Raw genomic sequence first — 12,029 nt, forward strand, 5'->3', positions numbered from 1 at the left:
ACTACAAAGTCACTCCCAGCATGTGGCACCGCTGAGCGGAGCCGGTGATACCTGTAGCTATGGTCTGCCTCAGTGGAAAGGTGGTCTCTCTGAATCCTGCTGAAGCTGGCCTCCTGGTGCTGCCAGCCCCAAGCAGCTGCCCTGGTAATTTGCCTGAAATGGCTGCTGAGACATATGAGGAGAGGGGAGCAAAGCAGCCTGCCAAGGCCAGGTGTCTCAGGCTTGCTTGTGCAGTCAGACAAGCAGTCAGATGATGAGCTCCGAGAAATAATGAGCAGATGCCCATAGGCTGCTCTGGTCACCAGGCAGCTGGGTCCAATGAAAAGCCCACGTGTCGGGAATTGGGAGGTGGATTCTCCTCTTGAGTATTAATGCTAGACGCCTGGCCTAAAGCAAACCTGAAGCTGCCCGGCTGCCACATGGGACTAGCACACCCTGCTACCTTTGTTTCCTACAGAGGCACTGTTCTTGTGATGTGGGGCCTTTCGTGACTCAGTTCATCCAAGAAGCATCTTTAGATTTTTCCAAAACAGTAAGGCTCCGGTCTCTGGAAGTCTAGGGAATTTACTCACATATTGTGATTATAAGTGTCATACCTAAAAAAAGTAGAACACCAGTGTGGATGGGTAGGGAAAGGGAGTGGCTCTGGGAGAAGTTAGCAAGGGCTAAATATGATCAAACTGTGCTGCAGAAAATTTTCAAAGAACTACTTTAAGAAGAAAAAAGTGAGCATAATATATGATTATTGTAGATAGCACATAAAGGAAAAAACAAAGTATTCACAGCATTCATAAATACATATTTTAACATTTATTATCATATACTAGGAATTAAATACATAGAAATTACATATCACGGTTTTGTATGTTTTCTTTTCAAACTATTTAGAAGAATTTCTAAACTTCTATTCTAAAACTCTTCCATTGTCTTCAGAAACCCACCTGCTTCACACTCTGTCTACTGGTAAACACTTAAAGCTCCTGGTATTTGGAATTATGATATTGTGAAATACATTGTATGAACATCTTTGCTCGTGGAGCTTTTCCTTTTCCACATCTGATCACTAGGAATGATGATGAAATCAACTATTCTGAAGGCAGCAACACGCTAAGGCTCTTATGGCATACAGACATGTCACAGTAATGTAACTTTCCATCAGCAGTGCAGGACTCGCCAGTCCTCAGCTGCCCTTCCATCATCTAATTATCTTTACCCTTAGAAGGCTTGCTATTCTGATCCAGTTAAAGCATCTCGCTCCTACTTCACTCCGCTTTTGAAATTACTCGTCAGGTATTCCACTCATTTTCTCAGTAGGTTTAATTCTGCTTCACAGATTGGCTTATTTACCTTCCCCTGTATAAGGCTGTATCTTCTCTCTAATGTCTTCTGAGGCCAGGCCTGAGCCCACAGAGTTGAACTATACCAAAATTCCTCCTCTGGCCCATGCTCTAGTGTTCCATTACTTTCCCACTTGCATCTGCCTCCCTTATCTTTCCTTGGCTGTCTGGGAGTCTAAAAGGCCACCATCACGGTTCACGGGAAGCACGGCCCACAGCCAGAGTGTGGTGTTGTGACAGTTTACTCATCTTTCTCGACATGAGAAGTGGTAAGAGAGGATGCTTCATGATAGGCTCTGCTTTTGGGGCCTCTTCCCATGGAAGACAAGATTTCCTAACCTCCCTGAGTTAGTAAACCTTAAACCACAGCAAGAATGTCCAATTTGTTATTCCTTTTGAAAAGAACTGCAGGGACAAATATGGAGAAGAGACTGAGGAAAAGGAGGTACAGTGACCAGCCCAATTTGGGATCCATCTTAAGGAGAGGAGGCTCCAAAGCCTAACACTATTACTGATGCTATGGTGTGCTTACAGACAGGAGCCTAGCGTGGCTGTCCTCCGAGAGGCCCAACAAGCAGCTGACTGAGACAGACACAGATATTTAAACCCAATCAATGAGCTGAAGTCAGGGACCTCTGTGTTTGAATTAAGGAAAGGCTAGAAGAAGCTAAGGAGGAGGGCAACCCCATAGGAAGACCAGAAGTCTCAATTAACCTGGATCCCAGAGATCTCTCAGACACTGAGACACCAACCAGGCAGTATACACTAGCTGGACTACCTGCCCAAGGTTGGCACCATCTTCAGAGGAATGGCATTCCCATATTGATTGGCAGTCATAAAATGTCTCACAGACTTACCCAAGAACTTTTTATTTATACAGAAATAAAATAAAATTAAAAACATAATAATGTCCAATTTTGAGTTCTTAAGCAGCAGTACCAAGTAACAAAATATCCCTTTCCCTGTTTCCCGAATGCTGGTGCCAATGCATGATCCAATCTCTAGTGGGGTTACATCTTCTCAGTTTCTTTGTGTCTTCCCCATGCTTGGACTATGAGGTTCCCATAAGGCAGATTCCTCCACATCACTGCTACCCACATCAGCAGAGCTGAGGGAGACAAGGAACAGGAGACCCCAAAGATAATCTCATCATCTGTAATGCTGGTGGTTGGGCCACTTTTCAGCTCTGCCTGAGAGTCATTAAGTGTGAAAAAAAAAAAAAAAAAAAACTCTTAGAATTTATTAGATTCTTCAGCACACACAAAGTAGCTTTACGCCATTAAAAGGCTGTACCCATGGTCTTGATGCACCCTTCTAGAATATTCTAGAATTAACGAATAATCCTTTAAGACCATGTAATTTACTCTTTCTCTTAAACTGTTTCCAAAATCCACCTCTGCTTTTGTAGGTTATGACTAAAACTCACATGTAAAACAACCCCATTGCCAGTTTGTGTTAGAAAAAATGGCCCAAGTAAGTAAGCTTATTAGCCACACTTAGGGATTTTGAAATAGAAATATTGTGAGTCTTCAAGAGGAGGCTGAGCAAGGCATTCCTCTTCTTTGACTTCTTAAACTCTTTAGGGGCATCCTACAGAGCTAAAGTTCAATAGAACACACCTCAAAACACTCGCATTATTCGGCCCCTGCTTCCATCTTTATGCATTTGAGAAAAATGGATTTTGGAAGGAAGAAAAATCTCTGCCTATAAGTCCCTAAACCAATTGTATTTCTATCTAAGTCTTGGTACAGAATCTGGTGCTGAGCCTGTAAGACAATATGCAAACAAATGGGCATGACTGTGTTCTCATAAAATTTTATTAAATGTTGGGACACAGTTAGCTTATGAGCCATGATTGATGGCCTTTGTTGTAGCTCATCTCAGCATAGGAAGGAAGAAGCTCTAGGCTCTGAGTATAAGGGAGTGGTGAAAAGGCCAAGTCACAACATCCTTTCAGATGGTTCTTCACTCTTAAGTGAGAAGGCTTCACTTGTAGATGATGGAGTAACAGTCCTATGCCTTCCAAGTTCGAGGACCAATAAGCATGGCTCCATGCCTGGTGCTGTTGGGGTATAATCCTAGGATGCTGTCTTGGTTAAAGGTTTTCATTGCTGTAGAGAATCATCATAACCAAGGCAAGCCATATAAAGGACAACATTTAATTGAGGATGACTTACAAGTTAAGTCCATTATTATCAAGGAGAAAACATGGCAGCTTTCTGGCAGGCATATAGGAGGATCTGGGAGCTCTACGTCTTCATTTAAAGAAAGCCAGGTCCTGAGTGAGATCACCCAGTCACAAAAGAACAGACATAATATGCAGTCACTGATAATGGGATAATAACCCCAGAAAGCACTGAACACTCCAGAAACAACTCACAGACTGTGTGAAGCTCAAGAAAAAAAGAAAGAAAGAAAAGAAAGAAAAGAAAAAAATCATTATGCTCAATCCTTACACACCAAGAAAACGTTGACTAATTCCGGGTTACATCCTGTTTTACATGTACTTTATGCACATTGTAACTAGTAAGACCTTAATGCACACTATCAAACCTTTGGGAAAAAAAGCCAAACATTGACAAAAATGTATTCATATACTTTTATGCAAAAATCCTTAAAATTTGTACATCTATCTTTGTTTTTTAAAATAAAGTTGTTCAAAAAAAAAAAAGAAGAAGAAAGAAAGAAAGCCAGGAGCAGACTGTTTCCCATGAGGCTAGGAGAAAGGTGTCATTGCCCACCCCTACAGTGACACACTTTCTTCAACAAAGCCACACCTACTCCAGCAAGACCAAACCTATAGACAGTGTCATTCACTTCCAGGGCCAAGTATATTCAAACCACTACAGACGTCTACATTCAAAGCCCCAAAAGAAACCACATGAGGCCTTGTGTGAATTCTCAATATTATTAAAGAAGTGGGCTCATTTAGGTGAAGAGAGTGTTAGTGGCCTTTTCTGAACTAGGATGCTAAACAGGGAGCAGCAGCTACAGATCTAGAGGAGGAGCTTGAGACCTAATGTCTAGCTGCCTTCAGTGTGCTCCCCTCCCTGACCCGACTATAGCAGAACGCACAGGGAATGGGAAGACTGAGCAATGTGTGCACCAGTGCTGAGCCACACAGTGTTCCAGGTTAGCAAAACAAGCAACATTCTCTTCAGAGCTCAATCTATAAAGCAGGGTGAGGGGGGACACAAAGAATTCCTATCACTTAGAATCAAAGACAATGTCATCGGTGGGAGGGGTAGGTAGTTGAGGAAGGAGGTGACTGTAGACAACCCTAATCTAAAGAACCTCTTGAAGGACGCAGAGGACCTATGCCTCTAGTTATCAGCCCCAAGTACCTGTCCCACTGCTGGGCAGTCACTCTTCCTTAGAGACTCTTCAACAGAACCTATCTGATCATTGTCTTACCCACATAACCCAGACTAGACCTTTTCATGCTGATATGCCCTTGATTTCCTTTAACGCTCTCAGTTTCCTTTCCCTGTGTTTACCATGAAGTATAATTTGTAACTCAAAATGCACAAAACTGACATATTTGTGAGAATACCATGGTAACCTAAGGTTTGGTGAATTTGGAAGCCGTCGCTGTAGAAAGGGGAAGATGCAGAATTATTGAACTTCCTGGGTCATCTCAGGAATCAAGAGACATTCTGGTAACTATGGCACAAGACGTCTGAAATAAGATGCAACTGAAAAGCCTTTTGTATGGCTAGACAGTGGGATTTGGGCAGAGCCCCAAAAGCATCCATGATAATGGTCTAAACTATAAATCAAGCATTCAAGCCAGCATCAACCAGGTGCCAAGAATTTCACAAAGAAACACAGACAAAAATAGGGAAAGAAAAAGGAAAGAAATCTAAACCAAGTTAAAGAGGCCTTCCCACATTCCTTCACTGGGCATTTTATAGCAGTCATATACAGAAAGCTCTCTTTGGGGGGGGGGTGTAGAGAAGTTACCTCGAGTTTATGATCTGCCTGAGCCATCAAGTGATCTAAGAAAATCACCTAATGAAATGTATCCAACAATGTACCAAAATTAAAACAAGATTGCCATTAGGTTGTGTTTTATAACAGCGGAACTGAATAGGATAAAGAAATCTTTAAAAAGAAATAGTTTTATGGCAACTCTCCTGCATTTCTCAGCCAGAGACCTTCAAGAGAGTCTCTCCAAGGATACAGTCACTAGACAAGAACCTTCTCTCTCAACCTTGGACAGCGCCACTAATCAGCCATGGAATTCTTTCCTGCTGTTCCCAGTGGTGCACTGCCCCTAAAAGGCACAGCTAATTGACCAAAAACATGGTACAAGAGCAAAAACTGCCTTCACTGGGATGAAAAAAGCACAACCAGTCACTCATTCAAGGTCTCATCCAAAAGTTAAGAAGACAACCCAGATAAAAGTCCAAGTCCCTGCTACATGTCCTGGGTGTTTTCTTGAAGGGGGGTGTCAGGCTCCCCAGTGTGTGTCACTGGTTGCAAACTCCAGCTGCCTCAAAAAAAAAAAAAAAGAAAAAAAAAACTAATTTCTTCTGACCACTAGAACTGCTCATCAGAAACACATCCCCATGTCAATCCTTAAGATAAGTGAGTGAGCTCTCCCCATGAATGATAATTCTCTTCTGAGTCGAAGAGAAGAGTAAGATCCAAAAGAAAAGGGTCTTCTCTCTTCTGAAGAGACGGGGACATGAAACTCAAAGAAACAGCAGAACAGCCCTGCAGCTGTTCTCAAAACAGAGCTAGAAATATCTACAGGAGCTGGAGGGTACAGATAGTCTCTACAGCTGCAAATTGCACCCAATGCCTCATGCTGTCCTTTTCCTCAGAAGGGACTCTGTTAGGGGGCCCACCCCAGCCACCTCCTGGCCTACCAGTAGTGTTCTATTCTTCTTTTGGCTTTTCCATACATGGGAGAGAAAAGGAAAATTAACAAGGATAGATCTGCCTAAATTTGCAACTTCTCTTTTCTTGTACTAAAACTTCTGGGTTTGACTGTAAATATCCCCCTGAAGCTCCTATGTTGAAGACTTAATCTTGCATTCAGCAACATTCAAAGCCTTTGGGGGGGGGTGGATCATTAGGGTTTGAGCATCATAAATAAGACAACTCACTTAGTATTTGTAACTGGATGAACCACTTGCAGGTGGTAGAAACTTTAAGAGCCAGGACCTAGTTGGAGGAAGTAGGTCATTGGAGGGTGCCCTTGAAGGGTAGATATTGTCTCTAGACCTATCCTGTATCTGTGCCCTGGGCACCATGTAGTGTGCAGCTTTGCTATACTACAGACTCCTCACCATGGCATTCTGCCTTGCCACATGCTCACAACAATAAGACCAAGGGACTGTGAGCTAAAATATCTGCTATCATTAACCTGTTACTCAGCATTCCTTAGATATGACACCTGATGGCTCACAGTTTCTCTTCTGTGATGTAGAAGTTTCAGCTTGTTCTCCAGCACCATGCCTACCTGCACACAACCATGTTTCTCATTATGACAGTAATGGGCTAAATCTCTGAACTCTATGCCAGACCCAATTAAATGTTTTCCTCTATGATATTTGACTTGTCATGATGTCTGTTCTCAGCAATAAGACCCTAAGACACTAGAAAAATCTAGGGCTGAACCACTGGGAGGATGAGACTTGGCATCATTCACCTACTGCAAACAGCATTCAAAGAGTTAGCTGCTGATACTGCCATGAAGACAAATCTGTAGCAGCTAAGGCATGTGTGTGTAGGCAGGGAGTCGGGCATCAGACCAGACATGATGCCTGCCTGGGCCAAGGCTGGCTTTGCAGAAATGCAGGGAAGACAGCTGCCTCTGGGACTGGAAATGAGGGTATAGTGAAAGGCCCTGTGTATCAAGTGCCTATATTTCTAGCCTATACCAAGCCTAAAAATCTCCCTTATGCCTCCCTCTACGTAAAAGCGGTGTCCTTCTTCAGACATACTGGCACACCCCACAGAAAGCATTATATTCAATAAGCCAACAGTGTGCTGATAACAGAAGAGTAAATTAGAAAGATGAAATTTTCAACTACAGCTATGCATTCATCTATTTCATTTTATACTTCTTTTTCATTCTTAATTAACTTATTCATTTACTTTACAACCCGATCACAGCTTCCCCTCCCTCCTCTCATCCCAGTTCCCCTTTCTTATTTCCATATTCCCATCTACTCCTCCTCCCGTTCTCCTCAAAAACAAGGGGGGGTCATTTCCCTTGGGATATTAAATTGCAATAAGACTTTGCCCATCTTCTTTGCCTGAGTGCCATCTAGGTTGTTTTCTGTTTCTGGCTATTATAAATAAAACCGTGATGAATGTAGTTGAGCAAGTCCTTCTGGTAAGGTCCAGCACATTTTAGATATATGCCTAGAAGTAGTATAGTTGGGTCTTGAGGTAGCTCTATTCCCAATTTTCTAAGAAACTGCCAAATTTCCAAGGTGTTTGCACTCCCACTAGCAATGGAGAAGTGTTCCCTTTGTTCCTCATCATTGCCAGAAGGAGCTGTCACTTGAGTTTTTAATTTTACCCAATCTGACATGTGTAATTCCATAGAATCTCAGAGTTGTTTTTATTCAAACTTCCTTGATGACTAAAAATGTTGAAATGTTCTTTAAGTGCCTTTTGGCCATTAGAAATTCCTCTGACATTAATTCTATGTTTAGACATGTACCCCATTTTTAAATTGAGTTCTTTAGTTTGTTGGTGTCTAGTTTCTTGAGTTCCTTATATGTTTTGGATGTCAATCCTCTGTTGGATGCAGGGTTGGTGAAGAATTTTTCCCAATTTGTAGCCTCCCATTTTGTCATTTTGACAGTGCCCTCTGCCTTACAGAAGTTTTTCAGTTTCATGAGGTCCCATTTATTATTGTTGATCTTAGTGCCTGAGATGGTGTTCTGTTCAGCAGGTTGTCTCCTATATCAATGTGTTCAAGGCTTTCCCCACTTTCTGTTCTATCAGGTTTAATGAATCTGGCTTTATATTGAGGTTTTTAATCCACTTGGACTTGAGTTTTGTGCAGGGTGATAAATATGAATCCATTTGCATTCTTCTACATACAGACATCTAGTTGGTTCGCAACATTTCTTTTTACCATTGTATTGTCTCCATTGTAAAAAAAAAAATAAAAATAAAAATAAAAAATCCAGCAGCCGCAGGTATGTAGGCTTACTTCTGGGTCTTTGAATTCCATTGATCAACCTGTCTGTTTTCATGCCAGTACAGTGTGGTTTTTATTACTATTGCTCTGTAGTACAGCTTGAAAACAGGGGTGGTGATACCTCCAGAAGTTGTACAGAATTATTTTAGCTATCATGAGCTTTTTATTTTTTCCATATGAAGTTGTTCGTTTAAGGTCTGTATAGAATTGTGTTGGAATTTTGATGGGAATTGCACTGAATCTATAGATAGTTTTTGGTAAGATGGCTATTTTTACTATGCTAATCTTAACGAATCATGAGCATGAGAGATTTTTCTTATTGTCTTCAATTTCTTTCTTCAAAGACTTCAAGATCTGTCACTTGCTTGGTTAGAGTTATACCAAAATATGTTATATGTGGTTATGTGGTTATTGTGAAGGATATTATTTTCCTAATTTCTTTTTCAGCCCATTTATTATTTGTATATAGGAAGGCTACTGATTTCTTAAAGTAAATTTCATATTCAGCCACTTTACTGAAGGTGTTTATGAGCTGAAGAAGTTCCCTGGTAGAATTTCTGGTGTCACTTACACACACACACACACACACACACACACACACACACACACACACACCATCATATTATCTGCAAATAAAAATACTCTAACTTCTTTTTGATTTATGTTCCATTGGTCTAATTTCAAGTACTATATTGAATAGATATGGAGAGAGTAGACAGCCTTGCTTTGTCCCTGATTTCAGTATTGTTTCAAGTTTCTCTCTATTTAATTAGATGTTGTATATCAACTTGCTTTATATTGCCTTTATTGGGGTTTAGGTATGTGCCTTGTATATTCGATCTTTCCAATATTTTTTATCATAAAGAGGTGTTGAATTTTGTCAAAGGCTTTTTCAGCATCTAAGGAAATTATCACATTTTTTTCAGTTTGTTTATATGCTGATTTATGTTGATAGATTTTTCATATGTTGGACCACCCCTGCATTCCTGGGATAAAACTTAGTTGATTATGGTGGATGATGTTTGTGATGTGTTCTTGGATTCAGATTTTCAGTATTTTATTGAGTATTTTTGCATCAATGTTCATAAAGAAAATTGGTCTAAAATTATCTTTATTTATTGAGTCATTGTGTGATGACCCAATCATCAGGGTGACTGTGATCTCATAGAATGAGTTCAGCAATGATCCTTCTGTTTCTACATTGTGGAAGAGTTTGAGAAGTATTGGTATTAGCTCTTCTTTAAAAGTCTGGTAGAATTCTGTGCCAAAATCATCTGGTCGTGGACATTTCTTTCATTGGGAGAATTTTAATGACTGCTTTTAAATCTTTAGAGGTTATTGGACTATTTAAATTGTTCATCTGATCTTGATTTACCTTTGGTAAGTGATATCTATCAAGAAAATCATCCATTTCATTTAGATTTTCTAATTTTGTGGGTTACAGGTTTTTGAAGTAAGACCTAATGATTCTTTGTATTTCCTCAGTGTCTGTTGTTAGATCCCCCTTTTTGTTTCTGACTTTGTTAATCTGAATATTCTTTCATTGCCTTTTAGTCAGTTTGGTTAAGAGTTTGTCTATTTTGCTGATTTTGTCAAAGAAACAGTTTCTGTTTTATTGATTCTTTGTATTGTTCTCTTTGTTTTCTATTTTATTGATTTCATCCTAGAGATTTTTTTTTATTTCTTGCCATCTACTCCTCTTAGATATGTTTGTTTCTTTTGTTCTAGAGCTTTCTGTTGTCTTGTTATATACTACTATAAGATCTTACTAACTTCTTTATGAAGGCACTTAGTCTTATGAACTTTGTTCCTAGAACTGCTTTCATTGGGTCCCATAAGTTTGGGTATGTTTTGGATTCATTTTCATAAAATTATAGAAAGTCTTTAATATCTACCTTTATTTTTTCTTGACTCAGTGATCACTGAGTAAAAAGTTGTTCTGTTTCCATGAGTATATAGGCTTTCTGTTGTTGAAATTCAGCTTTACACCATGGTTGTCTGATGAGATACAGTTATTTCAATTTTCTTGTATCTGTTGAGCTTTGCTTTGTGACCAAGCATATGGTCAATTTTGGAGAAGGTTTGATGAGGTACTGAAAAGAAGGTATACTGTATTATGTTTGGGTGAAGTATTCTGTAGATATCTTATAGGTCCATTTGAGTCATAACATCAGTTATTTTCATTATTTCTCTGTTTATTTTCTGTCTGGATGACCTGACCAATGATTGTTGTGGGGTTTTCCACTCTTAATATGTGGCATTCATGTACGATTTAAGCTTTAGTAATGTTTCTTTTGAAAATGTGACTGCCTTTACATTTGAGGGAGAGATATTTTGAATTGAGATATTATCTTGGTAGATTTTTCCTCTGATAAGTATGAGGTATCTTTCCCCATATCTTTTTATCATTTTGGGTTCAAAGTCTATTTTATTTGATATTAAAATGGCTACTTCAACTTATTTCTTGAGTGCATTTGCTTGGAAAATCTTTTTTCAACCCTTTATTCTAAGATAATATCTATCTTTGATGTTGAGGTGTGTTTCTTGTATGCAACAGAATGATGAATTTTGTTTTCACATCCATTCTGTAAGGTGGTATCTTTTTATTGGGGAATTGAGCTTATTGATGTTAAAAGATATTAAATACCACTAATTGTCAGTTCCTGTTATTTTGATGTTGGTAGTAGTGTATGTGTGCACAAGCCTTCCTTTTTTACTTTGCTGATATGAAATTATTTATTTTCTGTATTTTGTTAGGTGTAGTTAACTTCCTTGGGTTAGAATTTTCCTTCTGGTATCCTCTGTAGAAATTTATTTGTGGATAGATACTATTTAAATTTGATATTGCTATGAAATATCTTGTATTCTCCCTCTAATGGGATTAAATTTTTGCTGGATATAGTATCTTGGACTCTTAGAGACTGTAAGACATTTGCCCAGATCTTTCTAGTTTATCGTCTGTTTAGAAGATAGGCGTTATTCAAATAAATAACCTTTATATGTTACTTGGACTTTTCCTTGTAGCTTTTAGTATTCTTTCCTTGTTCTGTACATTTAGTGTTTTGATTTGTATGTGGCTAGAGGATTTTCTAATCTATTTAGTATTCTCTAAACGTCTTCTACATTTATAGACATATCTTTAGGTCTAGGACATTTTCTTCTATGATTTTATTAAAAATATTTTCTGTACTTTTGAGCTTGTAATCTTCTCCTATGCCTTTGACTCTTAGGTTTGGTCTTTTATAGTGTCTTAGATTTTCTGGGTCTTTTGGGTCAGGAGGAACATTTTAGATTTAACATTTTCTTTTCCCAGTGTATCAACACCTGAGATTCTCTCTTATAAATTTTGTATTCTGTTGTTATGTTCTATATTTTTCATTTCCTTACCCAGGTTTTCCATTCCCAGGTTTCCCTCAGTGTCTGTATTCCCATTTTCATATTTTAAACAGTTTTATTCACTTTCTTTACCTATTAGATTGTATTTTTTTGCATTTCTTTAAGGGATTGAATTATTTCCTCTTTTA

The sequence above is a fragment of the Micromys minutus genome, assembly GCF_963924665.1.
Source record: "Micromys minutus genome assembly, chromosome: 21".
NCBI lineage: Eukaryota > Metazoa > Chordata > Mammalia > Rodentia > Muridae > Micromys > Micromys minutus.